General features: G+C 39.8%; 1 protein-coding gene and 1 non-coding gene across 2 annotated transcripts in view; one reads left to right on the forward strand and one right to left on the reverse strand.

Moving 5' to 3' along the window:
• AUTS2 (activator of transcription and developmental regulator AUTS2) overlaps positions 1 to 19316 on the reverse strand; it is a 1134993-nt gene that overhangs the window by 542716 nt on the left and 572961 nt on the right.
• LOC112646409 (U4 spliceosomal RNA) lies at positions 4182 to 4324 on the forward strand. Its single transcript, XR_003127638.1, has one exon. It is a non-coding gene; the product is annotated as a U4 spliceosomal RNA (small nuclear RNA).

Raw genomic sequence — 19316 nt, forward strand, 5'->3', positions numbered from 1 at the left:
TACTGAATGTAAAAAAAGATGGTTTCTTAAATCTTTTCCCCAAGAGTACAATAATGATTATCTGAGCTTTGGACTTGCTATCACTGTACCTTTTCTGATCTCAAAAGATATGCAGTCAGGTGAACATTAACAGTACCTGAACTACAGAGCTTACCCTTAACTAATGTCCAAAAAAATTTTGCCTGAGTGTCTTGATAGGAAAAGGCAGTCATCTTCTATTTGCTGATTTCAATTTATTCCTTTAAAATGAAAATAAATACATGAGGATGATGTTTTATTTAAGAACCTATTTCCAGACACATCAATGTATTAATACATGTCCCTACAGATGCTGTCATTACTGATCAAATCTGAATTATTCTCCATCAGCTGCAGCAACCGGATATCCAGATGCCTGGAGAATAGCATAGTGCGAGATGGTTCTGAGGTGACATGCTCTGAATCCTTCCCGTGCCAGATGAAATTTAATTATACCCATTGTTTTTATTATTCAAAATACACTGACAGTTCATGTACTCAGCAAGAAATTCCCCTCTAGTTTATTCAGTATGGCTTTTATGCTAGGAGAAAGGCATTGTGGGCGGGGTGTGTCTCCCTCCCCCACCCCTACAAGGAGATAAGAGGCCACAAAAGCCCAGTTGATTTCCCCAGCCCAATTATTTCATTGTGCATTCTCCTCCTCAACAGCACTCCTTACCTAGGGATACAGTCCGCCTAAACACCACACACTTAATGGAGTCCCCGAAGCTGTCTCAATTTCATCTCTTCTAACTAATAGGCTGTGATACTTTCTCCCCAAACAGATCAAGCTCTTCTCTCACTCCACATCCTCTTCCGACAGAAAAGGAAAGGGTGGGGGAGAATCACTCTGATGAAAGAGCGCCTTCATTTCTGCTACTGCACCTTCATTACTGCCTAATGCTGCGTTTCTTTAGAGCACAACAACCTCACTTAATCCAATCTAGGAGCTTCTTTTTTCCAGATAATGACAATAATAGGTGTTTCCTTATTACTGTTAGTAGTTACACTGAACAGCAGGAATCTACACACTTTTGCAGTAGTTAACAGGCAGACAAGTCAAGTTTTGCTTTCTTTGAAAGATCTCTAAAATTGATTGCCCAGAGAATATTTTAGGACTGAGAGACAAAATAAGGAAGGAAGAGGAAAATGTAGCTTTCCTGAAACTTATAAGGTCTTTGGGATATATGTTCCTTGAGGTCAAAAATTTCAAAATTCTCCCCTTCTTTCTTCTACCATTCAAGAGTAGATTTAGTGTTAATATTAAAAGAGTCATTCCTATTCTGACTTGGATTTATGTCTTGAAAATGAGTCTGATTTCCAGATGTAGGCATCACTGTATCAAAAGGCCTCACTTTAGGGGCACCTGGGTGGCTCTGTCGGTTAAGGGTCTGCCCTCTGGCTCACGTCATGATCTCAGGGTCCTGGGATCAAGCCCTGCACCCTGCATAGGGCTTCCTGCTCAGTGGAGAGTCTGCTTCTCCCTCTCTCCCCTGCTCATGCTCTCTCCCTTGCTCTGCTCTCAAATAAATAAATAAAATCTTTTTTTTTTAAAGGCCTCACTTTATCTCCTCATGGAGAGATATCATTTATGTTTTTCTTAATAATTAGCACTTACATTAGTAACAGTGTCTTACTGAGATTTTCCCATTCAAATATATAAGCATTTGGGGGAAGGATTTTTGAAAAAGAGTCTACTTGCTTTTTTCAAGACTAATTTCTTTAAAAATGTTACACATACTTGAAGATAGCATTCCTACCATCTTCCAGGGTCATACTCAGGTGAAGATTTCAAGAAAACCAATCAGAAACCTAGGTCCAAAATCAGGCTGAAGAAATACTATAGCAATTTCCTGAAATGTGACACCTCCTTGTCCCTCAGGGAAAATTTCTGTGCTGCCAGAGATAAGGCCTCTTATGTAATGTGGAAAAGAATCAAAATGGTTAAGTCGAATATCTCTTACACTGTGCTAGAACTCAGCAGCTCTCTTCTTAAAGCAAGACACAGCAGTAACATTTAATTACATTTGACGTTTAGCTTCGGGTTCCATAAGCCATCCTAAATTACCTTTTGGGTCAAAACAGAGCTGGATTTTCCTACTGACGACAGTTACTATTATCTTCAAGGTTAACATCCCTGATGGGCCTGGGGTGGAAGAGATAGCAAACATGTATTAACAAACTCTAGAAAGCATTCTGACAGTCCCTCAATAAAGTCCCCTCCCTCTTTGTGGCCCTTGCCCAGAAGGTAGGTGACCATGCTAACTGTGGTATTTCCTGGACAAGCATAGGGGTCATGTTTATTCCAAAAAGTGCCCAAAGGGGTTGTAGAAAAACCAGTGGGGGTGGTCTTCTGGTCAAGCTATTTATTCTGTTTATATCTGGGCAAGTTACAAACTTACACTGGGGGTTTCCAGGTTCAACAGTTGTTATTATTTTATAAGCAAAATGACAGATTTTGGTAAAACAGGGACCAAAGAGAAGAAAGTACTTTGGATACTAAATGCAGAGATGAGGAAGCCTAGAATTAATTGAATTAATTATGCTGAACATTATTCTTCTCAGGCAAGAAAGAAATCATAAGAGTACACAGGAAAATAATGAAAGATTATTTAAGTGAATTCTAGGTGGGATCTGAGATTTAAATAACCCTGACAGTAGGGTTACATGAATCAGTGCACTTTCTTCTCCAGAGGCAAACATATCTGAAACAGTCAGTGGCTACCATGGGCCTGCTTTATCATGTTAGAAAATTATTTTGGGTGAGTTTAACCTGAATAGTGCCCTCTACAGGGATTAACATTTTTCCGACTCTTCTGCCCAATGGTTTGTCTTATTGCAAAAATCAGTGATCTCTCTAAAGGCTCTTCATTCAGGCTCTGAAATCAGATGGCTGGCCCTGGGATCTCAGTTCTGTTGTTTATGAGCTATGTGACCTTGAGCAAGTCATTTACCTTGCTGAGCCTCAAAATTTACATCATAAAATGAGGATACAATTTAGTATCCACAGTGGTGTGGTTGAAAGACAATGCTGCATATAAAGTATCAGCACAGGACGCCTGGGTGGCTCAGTGGTTGAGCATCTGCCTTTGGCGAAGGGAGTAATCCAGGGGTCGGGGATGGAGTCCCACATCGGGTTCCTTGCAGGGAGCCTGTGTGCCTATGTCTTTGCTTCTCTCTATGTCTCTCATGAATAAATAAAATCTAAAAATAATAATAAAATTAAGTGTTAGCACTGTGCCTGGCATAGAGTAAGGACTCACTAAGTGTTAGTTCTATTAGTCTTCATGTTGTTCAAGACATACAACTGTCTGCACCTGTTTGCATTTTCTACTTCACTGACTTATATGATCATTGTTCATTAGTGTCTTCAAAAGCAGTTCTTTTCCCTCATTATGTCTGATGTGATGTGAACACGTTTTTAGATCACATCAAGAAACCACGAAGGGCTCAGGATTCTGTAGGTTTCTGTCAAAGCAGGTTGCTATCAGACTTTAAAGATAACAGATTTGGCATTACATCAGCAGGTCTAGATATAGTCAGGCCTGGTCCAAAGGGAAGACAAAGGATGCCATCTACGACTACACACTAAATGAATCCTACTGGGTTGATGGCATTCTCATCATTTGGCTTTCTTCCTCTCCTGAGCACATATTGACTTTCTCAGATTGCCGCTAAAATCTATCTAATGGTAGTTTTGCTAGGGTTCAAGTCATGCTTGCTTTTATGCCTGTAGACCAAACTCTCACACTGACACAGAAGACAATAATGAATACAAGGAGCCTTCCTTTAACACCCCCACCCCCCTCTGTGTCATTTTGCTCCTGAAATTAGAATTCCATCCCCCACATTCCATTTGGAACATCAGCAGTCTCTGGAAGTAGTGCCTTGAGAGTTTATGCCTTCAGCTTTCAGCTTGCTGCAGTGTGACATGTACAGACCAATAAGGATTTTCCTGTCTCTACACTGACAAGTGAGAAGTGAGAACTTAAACATGCTAAAGGTAATTAGCACTACGGCCTTGTACAGTCAAGTTCATCCTAGCAGGCAAAACAAAGTGGCAGGTTCTATCCCACTCTCTCGTTGAGTTCCATGGCCTCCTCTCAGACTCTCATTTTCTACATCTGTGTTGAGTTAGTAACACTTTCCAATTAGCAAACTTTAGGTCTGCGCAGTGGCAGTATTGTAGCCAATGAGGTTTACCCAAAGCATGATTATTGCTAATTGAAAACTTTTCCTAATTAGCAAACTTCTATTAAATACAGACTTTGTTTGCTCAAGATATATCAGAAGTGACTTGAAAGGAGTAGCATAAACCTTTCATTTCATTTGGCAAGTTACAGCAATGAACTCGAAATCAATATTCTATTTGTCAGAATTAGAAGGCCCACACTGAATTTATGCATTCCCTAAGAAATTTTGTAAGAGACAGGGATCTTTTTCCCTTTGATGGCAAAAGTCTAATCAATAAAAGAGACACTCTTCCTAACAGAAAGAAAGGAAGGAACACAGGATTTTTTTTAGTACCTGCTATAAACTCTGTGAAAGGGCACTGTCACTGTGACTTCGTTTAATCTTCTCAACATTACTGAAGAAGGAATTACCAGGCTCACTTTTATAGTGAGAGTACAGTTAAAGTTAAATGACTTGCAGAAAAGCATACAGTTAAGGGCAAATGTTTTAAAATCTGGGTGTGTAAGGGGCGCCTGGCTGGCTCAGTTGGAAGAGCATGCAACTCTTGATCTCAGGGTCATGAGTTTGAGCCTCACGATGGGTATAGAGATCACTCCAAAATAAATAAATAAACTTTAGAAAAATACAATCTAGACGTGTAAACCCAATTACCACTTTCTTTGTCTGTTGTTATATGGAAAAAAAACCACTGCCTATTTACAGTTAAACTAAGACAATTAAAATGGTTACAAATTATCTTGTATTATTTATTTTGGAGACAAGAACATATGCAGCATGAGAATCTAAATAAACCTGGTAATTACCTTCTGACTGTACTATGAATCAAGAAAAAAAAAGACAAAATAAGCCACCCTACACTTTATAATGCATGTTCCTGCAATGCATGACTATGAAATAAGATATGAAAGGTGTTAATTTGATATATAAACAAAAATTTGGGCTTGTGTTACCAGCTTTCACATCACTAGGAAAGCAGTGGATCACATTATGGAACCATCATATATAATGTGACATATCACCATACTAACAAAAAGCACAATATCTGATATCCAATTGAATAAGGCTTCAACATACTATAGTTAAACCTAATGCCTGAAAAATATGCTGTGTTGATGTTTCTGGAAAGAACAGATCATCTAATCTCAAGGGTATATATCACCTTACAGACACGTTTTACAGTATTTCAACAGAAAATATACACAGAACAAAGTGTGAAATGGCTAACGATACAAGAATGAAAATACTATGGTGAAAATGCTTAATTTCTTCACTCTGAGCTAAATTACAAGCAGTGAGATAACATAAGAGTGTGCACCTTGTAAGTCCTTGAGTAAACTCCTTTTCCTTTGTAAGCATTAAAAAAGCTATATTGGGTTAAACAGAATTCAAGCAACATCCGTAAAAAGAAAAGTAACACAACTGGCAACCCAAAGCTTCTGCAGATTCCCATTTCCCCAGTAATCACCTCCAATGAGACCTAGGGAACTAGCGCTCCATGACAATACACTGTCTAATGAGAGCTTATCTCAGTACTGGAAAAGGGTAACTAGAACTCAGCTCAGCCCAGCCTATGAGATTGACACCCCCACTGTCAGAATTTGGTTCAGCAAAAACTATGCACCAGTGAAGAAATTTGTGAAATGATCACCGAGTAGCAATAGACAATTAAGGAATTTAAAACAGCTGCTAGGAGAGCAACATGCCAACTGGCAGGAAAAAGTTTTAATACTAATGATCATATTTAAAAGAAAACAAACGTACCCCTTTTCTCCTTAATGGACAGTATTTCTCATTCTATTCAAATGTCCACCTCGGCAAAAGAAATTCTACAAGGCTTTACTAGCAAAGGTTTTAATTTCATTAAATACTAATCAACACTTATTACTGTATCTTTGGCTAAAACCTCAGGTATGGTAGAATGTGCAAAGGGAAATGATAGCAGGAAAAAGGTGCCAGGCTGGAAAAGCAATACTCCTTCTTACTGTGATATTTATTAGATGCATAACAAACATTTGGCCCTGTAGCCTCTTGGGATCAGAAGTGATCTAGATCTCATAATGTAAACATTCTAAGATGAAGCATCATGAGCAATCCAGCTATTATTCATTCTTAACATGATCCTCCTCAAATCACAATCAACCTTGTGATCACAAATAACCCCTTCATGCTGACACACACTGCTCTACAGAAGGTGGTTTCACCAGACGGCCAACAAATGGATACCAGCAAACTCAGTGTGTCTAGGTGATCAGCATTTTCAAAAAATAAAGCTGATATCTCAGGTTATCTATAGGTCAGAACTCTTCTCTCTCCCTCAATACCAAGAAATGAACAAAAAGAAATTCTGAGGGGCTCAAGAGAGAGGCTGGCAACTGTTAAGTGCCAAGAACACTGCATACATTATCTCATTTAATATGTCACAGCTATGTTTGTACCCATCTTACAAATACAGAAATTGAGACCCAGGCACACAAAATAGCCATCCACAAAGATATCTTGATTATCCCCCAAACGGTATCACAGGCATTAATCTGGCTTCAAACCTTATGTGCGTAAGAACCTCTCCTTCTTAAGGAAATTGGCAATCAAACATTTCCTAGTCAAAATTCAGCACCCTAGTTGGGAATCTGGTTTACATAGCAAAAATCTACAATCCCAGTTTTCTGCTGAGATTTCCTGTCCTCTTTCTCAAACTCTTATTTATCCAGTCTTGGCCATAGGATGTCCCTCTTCAGTTTTTGACTCACATGATTTTGCTTTAATTATCATCTAATTAGAACTGGTAGGGTCATTTATAGGCACTCTCTCCTGAGAAATGAGGTGTGGGCCTATGCAAGCAGTTCTCCTTTTGAGTCACTGATATCATCTCTGGTACATACAGCTCATGGTCCTTCTTTCATCAGTTGCTCTGGGTAATCATGGATACTGAGCAATCCTGGCAGTTCTTGCTACAATTCTTAAATGTTTCTTGGAAATTTCTGGCTTATTCAAAATTTTCTATGGGCACATTTCCTTTTTTACAGATAAAGAGAAATATCTCTCTGAACTTTTAGACAACTAGTTTATAGAGGAAAAAGAACTTCCATTTATGTCCAAATGGTGGAATTCCCTAGCAACAGAATGCACAGTTCATACGTAGAGTATGCTGAGGATCCTCCTCGTACAAAGTTCTTCAGAAAATTCTAAAGAAGCCTTCAACATCCTCCAGACTCATGGTACAGTCACCAATACTACAGTTTTGTTCTCAAGCTCATACCTGATGGGCAGCTGATTTCAGATGGGCTCATAGCTAACTCAACTTCCACTCTCCAGATGGAACTTTCCTTCCCTTTTGCTCCTTAGCATATGTCTTCCTAGACCTCTTTCCACGAATCTAACCCCTTCCCCTCTCCCAGGAAGATGGTGTCACAACTTATCTTCTCCCTGATCTCAGAGTACTGTCACTCTTTGTAGCCTCTGGGCCCCTCACAGAGCACTTGTCCTCCTCTTCCTCCTCAAAGACTTCCTATAAAATACTTGGCCTTTCAAGCCTGGCTCTTACTCAGGCAGCAGTTGTGGAATCATAAAATCCTACTCTCAATAAAACAAAGGTGCGCATGTTTTACTCCTCTCCATTTAGAAGCACTTAGCAAGTGCCTGGCACATAACAGCATTTGATAATTGTCAGTGCATCACCATTACTAATGAATGTGATGGGATACGGAAGTAAATGAAACATTTATCACCTGTTAACTAATTCTGGGTTATTTTTTAATATGACTTGTTTTTCAAAAACCTGGATTTTATCAAGTGAATTATTACATGCTCAAAGCTTAGACCCTTCCCTTTACTAGATAAACAAGAAAGTCATTCTGGCAGGAGTAATGGTGGGCCAACAGCACAATGCCCATTAATATTATAAAGATATCTTCGAGTTAACGTGGCACAAGGACGAGCAGCTTTCTTTTTTGATGTGATTTCAAAACAAGGCCAGTTGAGCAAGTCTGATGATCTATTTTCTTCTTCCTCTCATTATTGCACATGCTGATTCTTAGATGTCTGGTATCAACAGAATAGTGCTTGGAAATATATGCAGCCTAAGAATCCATAAACTTTAATAAATGCAGATAATTTTAATGTCAGAAATAGGTAGTGGTGACAAAGCTTCCCTCATGGAAAATCAAGGCTGGAATGACTGCTTTACTGTAGTCTCATTTTTCACAAGATGGCCTCTTAATCACAAAGGAAAGACTTGGCCAAATGGATATTTAAGCAGAATCCAGTCTATGTGCACCCAAAAGATAAGTCTTAAGGGAAAAAAAAAATTTCATGTAAATATCGTAATCAGAAGCCAAGATAAATGAGGGCACCTGCATGGCTCAGTTGATTAAGCATCCAATCCTTGCTTCAGCTCAGGTCATGATCTCAGGGTGGTGAGATCAAGCCCCACCTCAAGGCCCCACACCCAGCATGGAGCCTGCTTAAGACATTCTCTCTCCCTCTGCACCTCACCTCTTAAAAAAAAAAAAAAGCCACAATAAACTATTTTTAATAGGTAATTATCTTAGTTTCTTTACATATGTCTGGTATGATATCATATATATGTATGTGTGTGTATGTGTTTTAGATCAAGTGTAAAATGATTAATGTTTCCTTAAAGTTATCCTAAATACCACTATAGATGATACAAAAACTATATATATTTTTTAATTTACTTATTCATGAGAGGGGCAGAGACATAGGCAGAGGGAGAAGCAGATTCCCTGAGGGAATCCGATGCGGGACTTGATCCCAGGACCCCTGGATCACGACCCCAGCCAAAGGCAGACGCCCAACCACTGAGCCACCCAGGCATCCCACAAACACTATTTTTAAACTTAAAATCACAGCTATTCTGAAAATATAAACTGCCCCTAAACACCACACAAATACTTGCATATGTGACTATCATGTTGAGAGTAGAACATTACAGATAAAATGGAGTGGAAACTCGTCACTGTCACTAGTTATATTCTCAAGTCCATGTAACTTTTTAAACTCTTTGGAATGGCTTTCCTACTGATCTCCTACTAATCTATTAAATTCATTGTCAAGCTGAAATAAGATTTGCAAAAGCAGTATATAGATTAGTGTTTACAGAGCCAGAATACTTGAGTTTAAATCCTGACTCTACCACTTACTAGCTGCAAGACTTTGGGCAAGTTATTTAACCTCTACTGTCTCAGTTTCCTTATCTGGAAAACAGGGATAATAAAAGTACCTACCTCACAGAATTACTCTAAGGGTTAAATAAAGTTATTAAAATTATACATTTTAAGTGTGGTATGAGTATTAGAAATCATTATATTATTATCTGTCTTTGCAGTAGCTGCACAGCTTATGTCTTGGTTCAGAAATGGCAGTAAGCAACAAATACAGGCAAAAAGACAAACTATAATAACAACCAACACTCTACTAGCACACGAAAACAATTCTACAAGAGTAAAAAGATCTTCATCCTATGCAGAAAAGAGAGCTTATTAAAACCTGATAGGTGTGCCCAATCCATACCAAAATATCTCCTCCTTCAGGATGGGCAGTATTTCTTATGGAAATCTGCATTTTCTAAAACATTTATCTATTGCTTTCATGTAAAATTTTAATACTTAGTACAATATTTTTTCCTCAACAAATTCTAGGTCTAGATGCCCACTCTCATGCTGTTCCTGCTGGGCAGCAGGGGCTCAGTTCCCCTATGCCACTAGTGATGACCTATTCCAAGAATAATGTGAAACTCCTATCAGGTATGAATCAGCTTTTGTGATTCTTTGATTCTACATATGGAAAGATGTGAAGGTCTATACTACATAGGCTTGACTTTAGCTTACGAATGCTTCTGAAAAGCTCATCCTAATATCACCTCCGAAAGTAGAATGAAATGTCTTCCTGACTGATCTTCAACCCTAAATGGCTGCTTTAGCTCTTCTTTCTTTGCAAGCCACAAATTCAATAATCCATTCAATCTTTAGATAACCTGATGCATGTCCTCCTGCCATCACAAAGAGTAAGACAAGTGGCCTTGCACACCAGAAAAGACTTCCAAGGGGCTTGATTTTATTATGAATAACTGTCAGAAAAAGTAGCTTAATATCATCTGGGCCCAAATCCAAACTTTTGACTTTTATACCTTAAATTATTTGCTGTCCCTGGATAAGAAAGTGTCAACAGTGTTGAAATGAATGCCCACACATAAGTTAGTGATTATCAATTTATGAAGGGCCTACTTTGTGCCACCCTGTGCTAAACAAGGAGGATATAAAATTTCAAGAAATTTAAAATCTAATGGAAGAGACAGATACATAAATAACTGTAGTGAAAGATAGCACACAGTTAACTATTTCAAAAGCACCTAATAGTCACATTTGGTAGCAGCCACATGAATCTCACTTTCATGTATGAACTATAATTAAGATGAACAGTTCTGGAGGAAATATAGATTATTTCAAAATATAGCCTTGAAATAATGGAAGCATCCCCCAAAATCTGTTTACGCATCCAGCTCAGTCACAACAAAGAAATTCAATATTGTAAGAAAAGGATCTTCCCTGGGTTTGGTTTCCTCAGATGCATACCTCTAACTTCTGGAAGACAAACATACCAGAGGGCACCCTGTCTGTAGCCACCAGATCAATACAAGGGAATTTTTTCTCTTCTTTGGTATCAGACAGCTTTTGGACCAAAAATTAGAAGGTTGGAAAAGCCTCAAACCTTAAAATAGGTAAAATTTTGTCTCTGGCTAGCCAGAAGGGAAAAGACAGGACACCTCACGTCCAGAAGAAATGGAGAGTCAGAAGAAGAAATTCTCATTCTCGACGGCAGACAGTCCAGAAAGCCTTCCCTACCTCCTGCACAGGCTTTCCCTCCAGCTGTGGCACTTGCCTCCTCTGGAGCCAGTTTGGAAATTACTTTCTATATTCTGTGGCTACTCTTGTTTAAAAAAAGAAGTATAGAACCAACAGGATTTCTTTTTAAGATCAGGCATGATAACTATACTGAATTGAATATGCTTTGTAGAAAGAAAGAAAGAAAGAAAGAAAGAAAGAAAGAAAGAAAGAGAGAGAGAGAGAGAGAGAGAGAGAGAGAGAAAGAAAGAAAGAAAGAAAGAAAGAAAAAAGAAAGAAAGAAAGAAAGAAATAAAAGAAAGAGGGAGGGAGGGAGGGAGGGAGGGAGGGAGGGAGGAGAGTGAAGGGAAGGAACGGAAGGCCTGTAAGGAAGTAAGATGAAGTAAGGCCGAACATACAGGTTTTTTAAAAAAACATCAAAGAAAAGTTGTTGATGGAAGAACTGATAAATCACCAGTAGGCTGAAGTGACAGAAGAAAATGACAGACTTCTTAAAGAAAATCGGAGTCTTCTGAACTTCCCTCGACTACTCACCCTCACTGGTCAAACTGGAATAGATTATTTCTCCATTAAATACACCCACTGAGTTCTATGTTCTATTAAATTTCCTTCTTTAAATTTCAGTTCATTCAGCTGTTACAAAATGGCATAACTAGATTATAGGTGTGTTTGTGAAGCTTTCTTCGGCCCCAAGCTATTTCGGCTAGGGAACTGCTAGAGGAACACTCCCCATACTCCATGGTTAATTAGTGAGTATTTCATGTAAACTGAGGGGGGGGGGGTTCCTCAAGCTGTGCGAGGCAGCAGATACTGCCTCTAATATATTGTTCTGTGGGATTTTATCCACCACGTAAAGTTCTAAGAATTGTGTGACTGTGAATAAACGCTGAAGATGACATCCACAAAGAAGTCAACAGAGAAAATGATTAACCAAATTGAATGCTTTTACAATATTACTCCTACAATAGTAAATTAAATACAGTATCACTTAAATGGCACTTGAGGCAAAAATATAACTTACACTTTCATTATTTAGCATTAATGCCACCACAATTTCCTGATGAGGAAATTAAGTCACAGAGCAGTTAAATTACAAGAATAAAACCTAATACTCAAAACCAGGTATCCAGAGTCCAAGAGAATGAACCTTCTGTTGAAACAAACAAAACTGGTTTATGTGTATGTGGGCACTTTTTATTTTTTTTAGAGGCAGTTTTAGAAGATAGAATTTTTTGGACCAGATTTGTTCTGATAATTACCTCTCTCTAGAATCCATTCTAAACCTCTAATAATTGTCATATGGGATCACACTATCACAACATTCTGATTCTACTTCATGGGAACCATCAAATGATGGGGCTGCAAGTCACAGCTTGCTGGTTCTTACCTGAATCAGACAGGAGACATAAGAGGGCCACATAAACTCTCAGGGAAAGGGTATCAACAGACAGATTGCTGTAGAGAAGACAAATTCTCTAAGTTCTTGGCTGGGGCCCTTATAACAAAAGACAAATTAATAAGAAAAGAACATACAAATGCATTCATTACACAAGGTTTTTCTCTTGCTTGTGTGAATTCAGAAAGGAAGGGACAAAGAAAAAATTTTACCTTTCTCTCTCAACGGAACACCACAGCCAGAGATCCAGGAAACTGATATGGTAAGAATTTCTTACCTTCTCCTGGCTTTTTGTCAGTTGTCTTGGACCTCAACTGTAGTCTCTGGTGCAAGTGGAGTGTCCCAGCCTTTTCACTGCCCCTTTTCGTTGTCACAAACTATAAGGGAGGAAAAATATCTTTTCCTTTTGCCCTGCTAAATTCTCAGTGGGGGCTCTCATCAAAAAAGAGATTAGTAAGAGAAAATCATACAAATCTCACTGTAAGTTGTAGATGACAAGTGGGCCCTCAGAACACAGTGAAGGCCTGCAGAAAGTGGTTAAGCTAGGTTGGATGAAGAGTAAGAAGCCATGAATATATGTGACAGGACAAAGGGTATGAGCTAAGTACAGTAAACTGGTAGAGACAAAGCAAGGTCAGTTCTGGGAGTCCCTCCTTCTTGAGGGATAAGCAAGTTCCTTTCCCCCAGTGACAGGAAGTGCTTATCATATCTCTCATATGAGGCTCTATAAACACTTTGGGGGAAGGTCAGAAGTCCTTTTTGCTCCTACCACTCTCAAATTCCTCCAGCTTGAAACATTTAACATGCCAAGGAACCGTATTTGGGGGAAATGTCCTGAACCCCATTATTTATCTATAAATCATATTCCAAGATGTCTATATGATTTCTAAATCACTAGAAGAACCTGAAATCTATTTATACAATGAAATCTATTTTCCTGAAACCACCAATGTGGTGCCTATAAATGGAACTATAGCAGATTTAAAAAAATTGAATGTATAGTTTGAGACCAGAAAAAGGATCTTGGCAGATGGGCACCCATAATCTCAGAGATGTAACATTTGGCTGATCCTGAGAACATGGAGAAAATGGTCACTTTATAAAGCATGCCCCAGACTCTCTGGAGGGCCTTCTTTTCTCTCTACCACATCCACGAATGGTATCCTTCTACTGTGCCTTTATAAGGAGTCTCCAAAAGTCTTATTAAAATGCAAATCATTTATCTTATAAAGGTCAGTCTTAAGCCTTTAGTATCCATAACATAATCACGAAAATAAAATTACCAAATATATTAACTATATTCTTGGTCAATGAATAGGCAGGTCAATCATAGGCAGGTGGCCTATGATTAGGGGACAGATTAATCTAGTAAAGAAATGGCAAGGTGGGTAGGAGATGTGTAAGGAGAGTCCTATTATGGTCTTGGCCAATAGGGGAAGGAGTAGCAGGGGAAAATATATAAAGAAAAGAAAGAAAAAGAACAAGGACAATTTTACCTACTAAATCGCTTTGCCTAAGACGAACCTCTGTTTCTAACCTCCTCCAGGGGCCTATTTAGAGTGAAACGGCCCAGGCCAGGGGTGCCATTTTCAGTTATTAAAGAAGCAAGTAGAGCTTCTGGCTCTGAGCAGCACTTGACCCAAAGGGTGATAGGCAGAAGGAAGAGGGAAGGGAATTAACCAGATCCCCTGTGGTTAGAGTCTGCACACAGCAGGGCTGATAACCATGTCCCTCTCAGCATGTTTTCCAAGGAGCGGTACTTTGATTGCAGAAGTTACCGCTGTCCAGGGCTGAGCTGCAGGGAAGGACTAAGGGCCAAAGCCATGAGAAGAGAAGTCCTGGATAAGAAACGTAATAATTAACACATCTGTCACCTGGTGGTGTAGAGCCATAAAACAGTGATGATAAAATAGGAACAATGCTGGCATAATTACCCTCTCCTGACCAACTGCCAAAGGTCTGGTGATTAATCAAAGTTTCTCTAGGCATTTCTCTAAACAAGTCCAGCCTCCAATCCCAGTGTAAAATCCACAAGCCAGCTTCTGGGAGTAAGAAACAGGCAGTTGACTTTAGGATTTTTTTCTTCATCTGGAGAAACATGAATAAATCACACATCATCAAGTTTATCATTTTTCTCCTCTGAGAAATATGAAATATTATAGATCATCTCCAGTACATCAGCTTCTTCACACTCCATTAGCATGAAGGAACTATTTTTGATATAATTTATCAAACCACTGGTCTCATTTCTCCCATTTTCTTCAAGATGGAGTCGTGGACACAGTGGACTCAGGCTTCCCTTATTCACAATGGCTGTAATCTGCCTTGTTCCCTGGAAGCAGGAGATAAGTTGAAGGGCATTGCTAGTGACGGGTCATCAACCTGTACTACTACCCAAAAGGCAGAAAGGGTCTCACCAAGAGACTGCCATGAGGCTGCCTGATATATGCTTTCGTTAGATCCCACTGAGGTGATCCTGTGAAGAGGGGTCTTATTTTTTTTACCAAGTGGCCACCTCTCCTACTAAAATCAGTTTTCTCAACCCTGTCCCACTTTGAAGTGAAAATAGTCCTGCTAAGGATGGTTGCCTTGTTAGTAAGTTACAGGCACTTTTGGGAAACAGAAATGTTTGAAAAATGTATTGAAGAATTAAAACATTTGCTGCTCCCTCCTCCCAGGGGTGGTAGCATTAAAAGATTTAACAGCAAGGCTGAGAACCAAATGGTCCAGTCAATTCAATGTGATTATTAGTATTATTTTAATTAATGAGGTCCTACTATGTATGAAGCAATTAGCATATGGTCCCTGCTCACAATCAGCTAAGCAAATGTATACCTAGCTATCCGTAATATAAATTTAGGACCAGACAAGGGTGTCCGAGGTACATGGATAAGGAGGTATTTTCACTAGGGTCTTTTTTTTTTTTTAATTTTTATTTATTTATGATAGTCACTGAGAGAGAAAGAGAGAGAGGCAGAGACATAGGCAGAGGGAGAAGCAGGCTCCATGCACCGGAAGCCCGATGTGGGATTCGATCCCGGGTCTCCAGGATCACGCCCTGGGCCAAAGGCAGGCGCCAAACCGCTGCACCACCCAGGGATCCCTTCACTAGGGTCTTAAAAACTGTGTAGAATGTCACCATCCTGGATAAAGTTCAAAACAGGAAAGACAACTAGAGGTACAGAGACATTGCTGAGGGGCATGGAAGGGGAATGACACAGGGAGGGGATGGTGTACGGGTGAGGTGTACATGGGTACAAGGACCAAAAAGGGTTAGGTGAGGATGTTTCTTGAACAGGAAGCTGAGGAGTATTGGTTTCATCACTGCGCAACAGGGAGCCACTGAACATTTGGGGTGTTAACAGTGAAGATTACACTTTGTTTAAGAAGGTAACACTAAGGATGCTAAGTGGCCCAGTGGTTGAGCATCTGCCTTTGGCTCAGGTCATGATCCCGGGGCTCCGGGATCAAGTTCTGCATCACCTCCCTGTGAGGAGCCTGCTTCTCCCTTTGCCTATGTCTCTGCCTCTCTTTGTGTGTCTCTCATGAATAAATAAATAAAATCTTAAAAAAAAAAAAAAAAGAAGGTAACACTAATAGGAGTGTGAAAGATGACCAGGAGAGGTGCGGTGAGCATGAAGGAGACAGGAAGAGGCTCCTGCAGCAGAATCCCCCGAGTCCTCTCCTAGGTATAGGCTGGAAAATAAGGCCCTCACTCTAGTACTTTTTCTCCTCAATCAGGTCAAGCACTCACAGGGACTTTAACACAATTTGCTGAAAGAACAACTGAACATGTGTGCAAGGAGATATGTATAAGAATGTTCGGAGCAGCATTGTTCATTACAGCAAAATCTTAAAAACAATCTAAATGTATATAAATAGGATAAATGGTGGCATAGTCCTAAACTAGAATATCATAAGTAGTAGAAGAACAAAATGGAGCAAATGAATTAACCTCATAAACATAATGTTCCATTTTTAAATTCACCGAAGTGCATAGATAGGCACAAGCAAATTTTCAAAATATAAACATACTGCATAGTATTACTGATTCACAAATATGGACTGTGTATAAAGAAACTCTTAATATGAACAACAAATTAGGGACTGTGATTATTACCCCTGGGCATTGAGAGGAGATTGTAATCAGAATCACAATGAATGAGGGCTTCAATTGGACTGGAAATGTTTTACCCTTTCAAACTTAGTGACGGGTACATGGGTGTTCATTACGTTATTTTTCACACCTTTATTTAATAAAATAGAGCAAAAATAATCACGAATAGTCACCAGAGTCTTCGGGGCTGCCCATATTTAAGGACATGGATGGTAAGATAAAAACAGAGGAGAAGTCTCTGAGAAAGGACAGTGAGGAGGGAGTGGGGTCAGTGACAGGATGTGAGCTAGAGTGCCAACAGAACATGGGCTGCAGTTCCTACACTTTGTCCAGACTGGGCAGGGAGGCAGGAGGAGCCAAGGGCTAGTGAGATAAATGGAGATGAGGAGGGACCAAGGGACAGTCAAAAGGGCAAAGAAAGGGGTGGGAAAAGCCAGCAAGAGGACCAGGTGATCGTGACCACATTAAAAATGAATGGAACCCTAGATGGAAGACATCTTTTGGAATGAATATAGGGAACATATTTATCATCAGCCTACAGGGGAAAAAACAAGATTGTGTGTACGTGTTTTAAGAAAATTCCAAAATTAGCACCAAAACTTACTTCCCTTCCTCTCCTTCTAAAAGACTGGATTGTGTACTATCATTCTTCTTCAAACGGTGAAGTATTTTCTTCCACTCTAAGGCTGAACTGGGACAGGGTGGCATGGAAGTTCATCAGAGCAGAAGAACACACAGCAATTTCTCCTATTTTTCTTTTTACAGAGATGCAATAGGATAACTTATTTTTAGAAATATTAAGTTTATTAGCCTGGTATTTATTTTGGTTTACCCAGAGGGTACAATTACGCCTTAGACCTGTGGCTGAAAGACTTTCACAATAAACAATTTCTATGCTTACCACATGTACCAGGAGGAGCAAAGAAAGTCTCCTTTGTGAGGCACATTGCAGATACAACTCCTGCTCTGGTCTGCTAGCATTACCATTTGTTCTGGCATTGGAGCTCCTCTGACCACTACCCATGCTACAGAACTGCAGCCTGTGGGAGGTACACAAAAGGATTATGTTGAGCATTCAAGCTAGATCAGTGTCTGGGACTAGGAGATAAAATACCACCCTGAAACAATCTTCTTCTTGCACAACCAAAGCTCCCATCCCAGCAGTTACAGTGAAGGTTAACCAAGGCTGGTGGCAAGCTGGGAAGGTTTGCTGTCAGGGTCCTATAATTGCCTCTAGATCAGAATATTTATACTGAGCTTAGAGATCAATTTTCAGAAGCAGGAGCTCCGGTCCTGCTAAGTGCCTTCCTCACATTCCTGTTCCTGGAGAAATCCTGCTCTTCAAGTTGGGTATGTGGGTCCAGTTCACCCCTTTGCCAGAGCTGTGAAAACGTAAGCAAGAGATATTTGGAAAATGTCTGAAAAGTAGCCCATATGTCTGAAAAATAGCCCATTTATTACAGGAAGTAATAAATGGGTTTGAGAGCTTCTCTAGTCTGCCAAGCTCGTAGGTGATACTGCTGGAGGTGCCCAGGAAAGCTAAAATGTGCAGGTATTAAAAATGTCTGAGCAGAGCAGCACATTGTGACATCTCTGGATAACCACAGCTGTTCCCCCTTGTTGGTCTGCAGGAACTGAACTCCCTTTTATTTCTGAACCCCCTTCTTGGTCTGCAAGAACTGAAACTTACTCTTCAGAGTCTGTGTGACTGAGCACTAAAATCAAGGAGGAGAGTAGAAACATATTTATTTGGACTCAAGGATGTGTCTGTGACAATATGAAATACACACAGACTTACAGACCGTGCATTTTCTCTACTAGTACAGATCTGGCTGGGGACAACCAAGCATTAGCCACCCAGAAAATAGTTCCAATGGTCTCTAAGCCATAAACTGTCAGGGAGACCTCATGTGATTGGCTTCCATTCTAAAGGACTCTGGTGAAACTGGTGCCATCCAGCTAAGCCAAAGGTGGAGCCAAGGTAAAAAGAAAAGAAGACAAGCCAGGAAAATGCGATGGTGGGAAGGCCTTGCCCATTAAAACACATTCACAAACAATACTGAGATGCAGACTGCCCCATGAGTCACTGTGGGCCCTTAGATGCTGCCCACCTGATGCCAAAGCGGTCCAAAAGACTCCCACAAGACTCTGTCATGCAATAATGGAGATTCATAGGATTTTGTAGGACCTGACAAAAGCCCATTCTGTATTTTTAGTAATAAGCAGCTATTTGAAAACTGGCTATTCCCCTACTGCCACAGGAAAAGAAGAAAAACAAGTCTCATTAAAATCCCTTTTTACTGCACCAGGAAGTTCTTAAATGATGTAAGTAATGGCAAAGGAAACTGAGACAACCAATACTCTGTCCCAGCAGGCATAAAGACAGCCTTCAGTCACAACCAGGTTTTGAACTAGTATCCAAGGGTACGACCATTCACATTTGTCCTAAAATGCTCTTAGGATATTGTATGAGTGACTAATGGCATGACGGAAGCACTCAACCTTCAGGGGGCTAACAGATGTACTATTAGGAGGGTCTAAGACTCAAAGGAAAATTAATCTCTCAAGAAACAACAAATGGAAAGAATGATGCTAATTGTAGAAGACCAACCAATGACCCCAAACCATTAGCATGCAGAAGAGACAGTGTGTAAGCAACGACTTGGAAGAGAGGAGTGATTCTAATGCAAAACAAACGATTCAACTCCAAAAGAAAACACAGATCCTCACT

This window comes from Canis lupus, chromosome 6 (assembly GCF_003254725.2).
Source record: "Canis lupus dingo isolate Sandy chromosome 6, ASM325472v2, whole genome shotgun sequence".
NCBI lineage: Eukaryota > Metazoa > Chordata > Mammalia > Carnivora > Canidae > Canis > Canis lupus.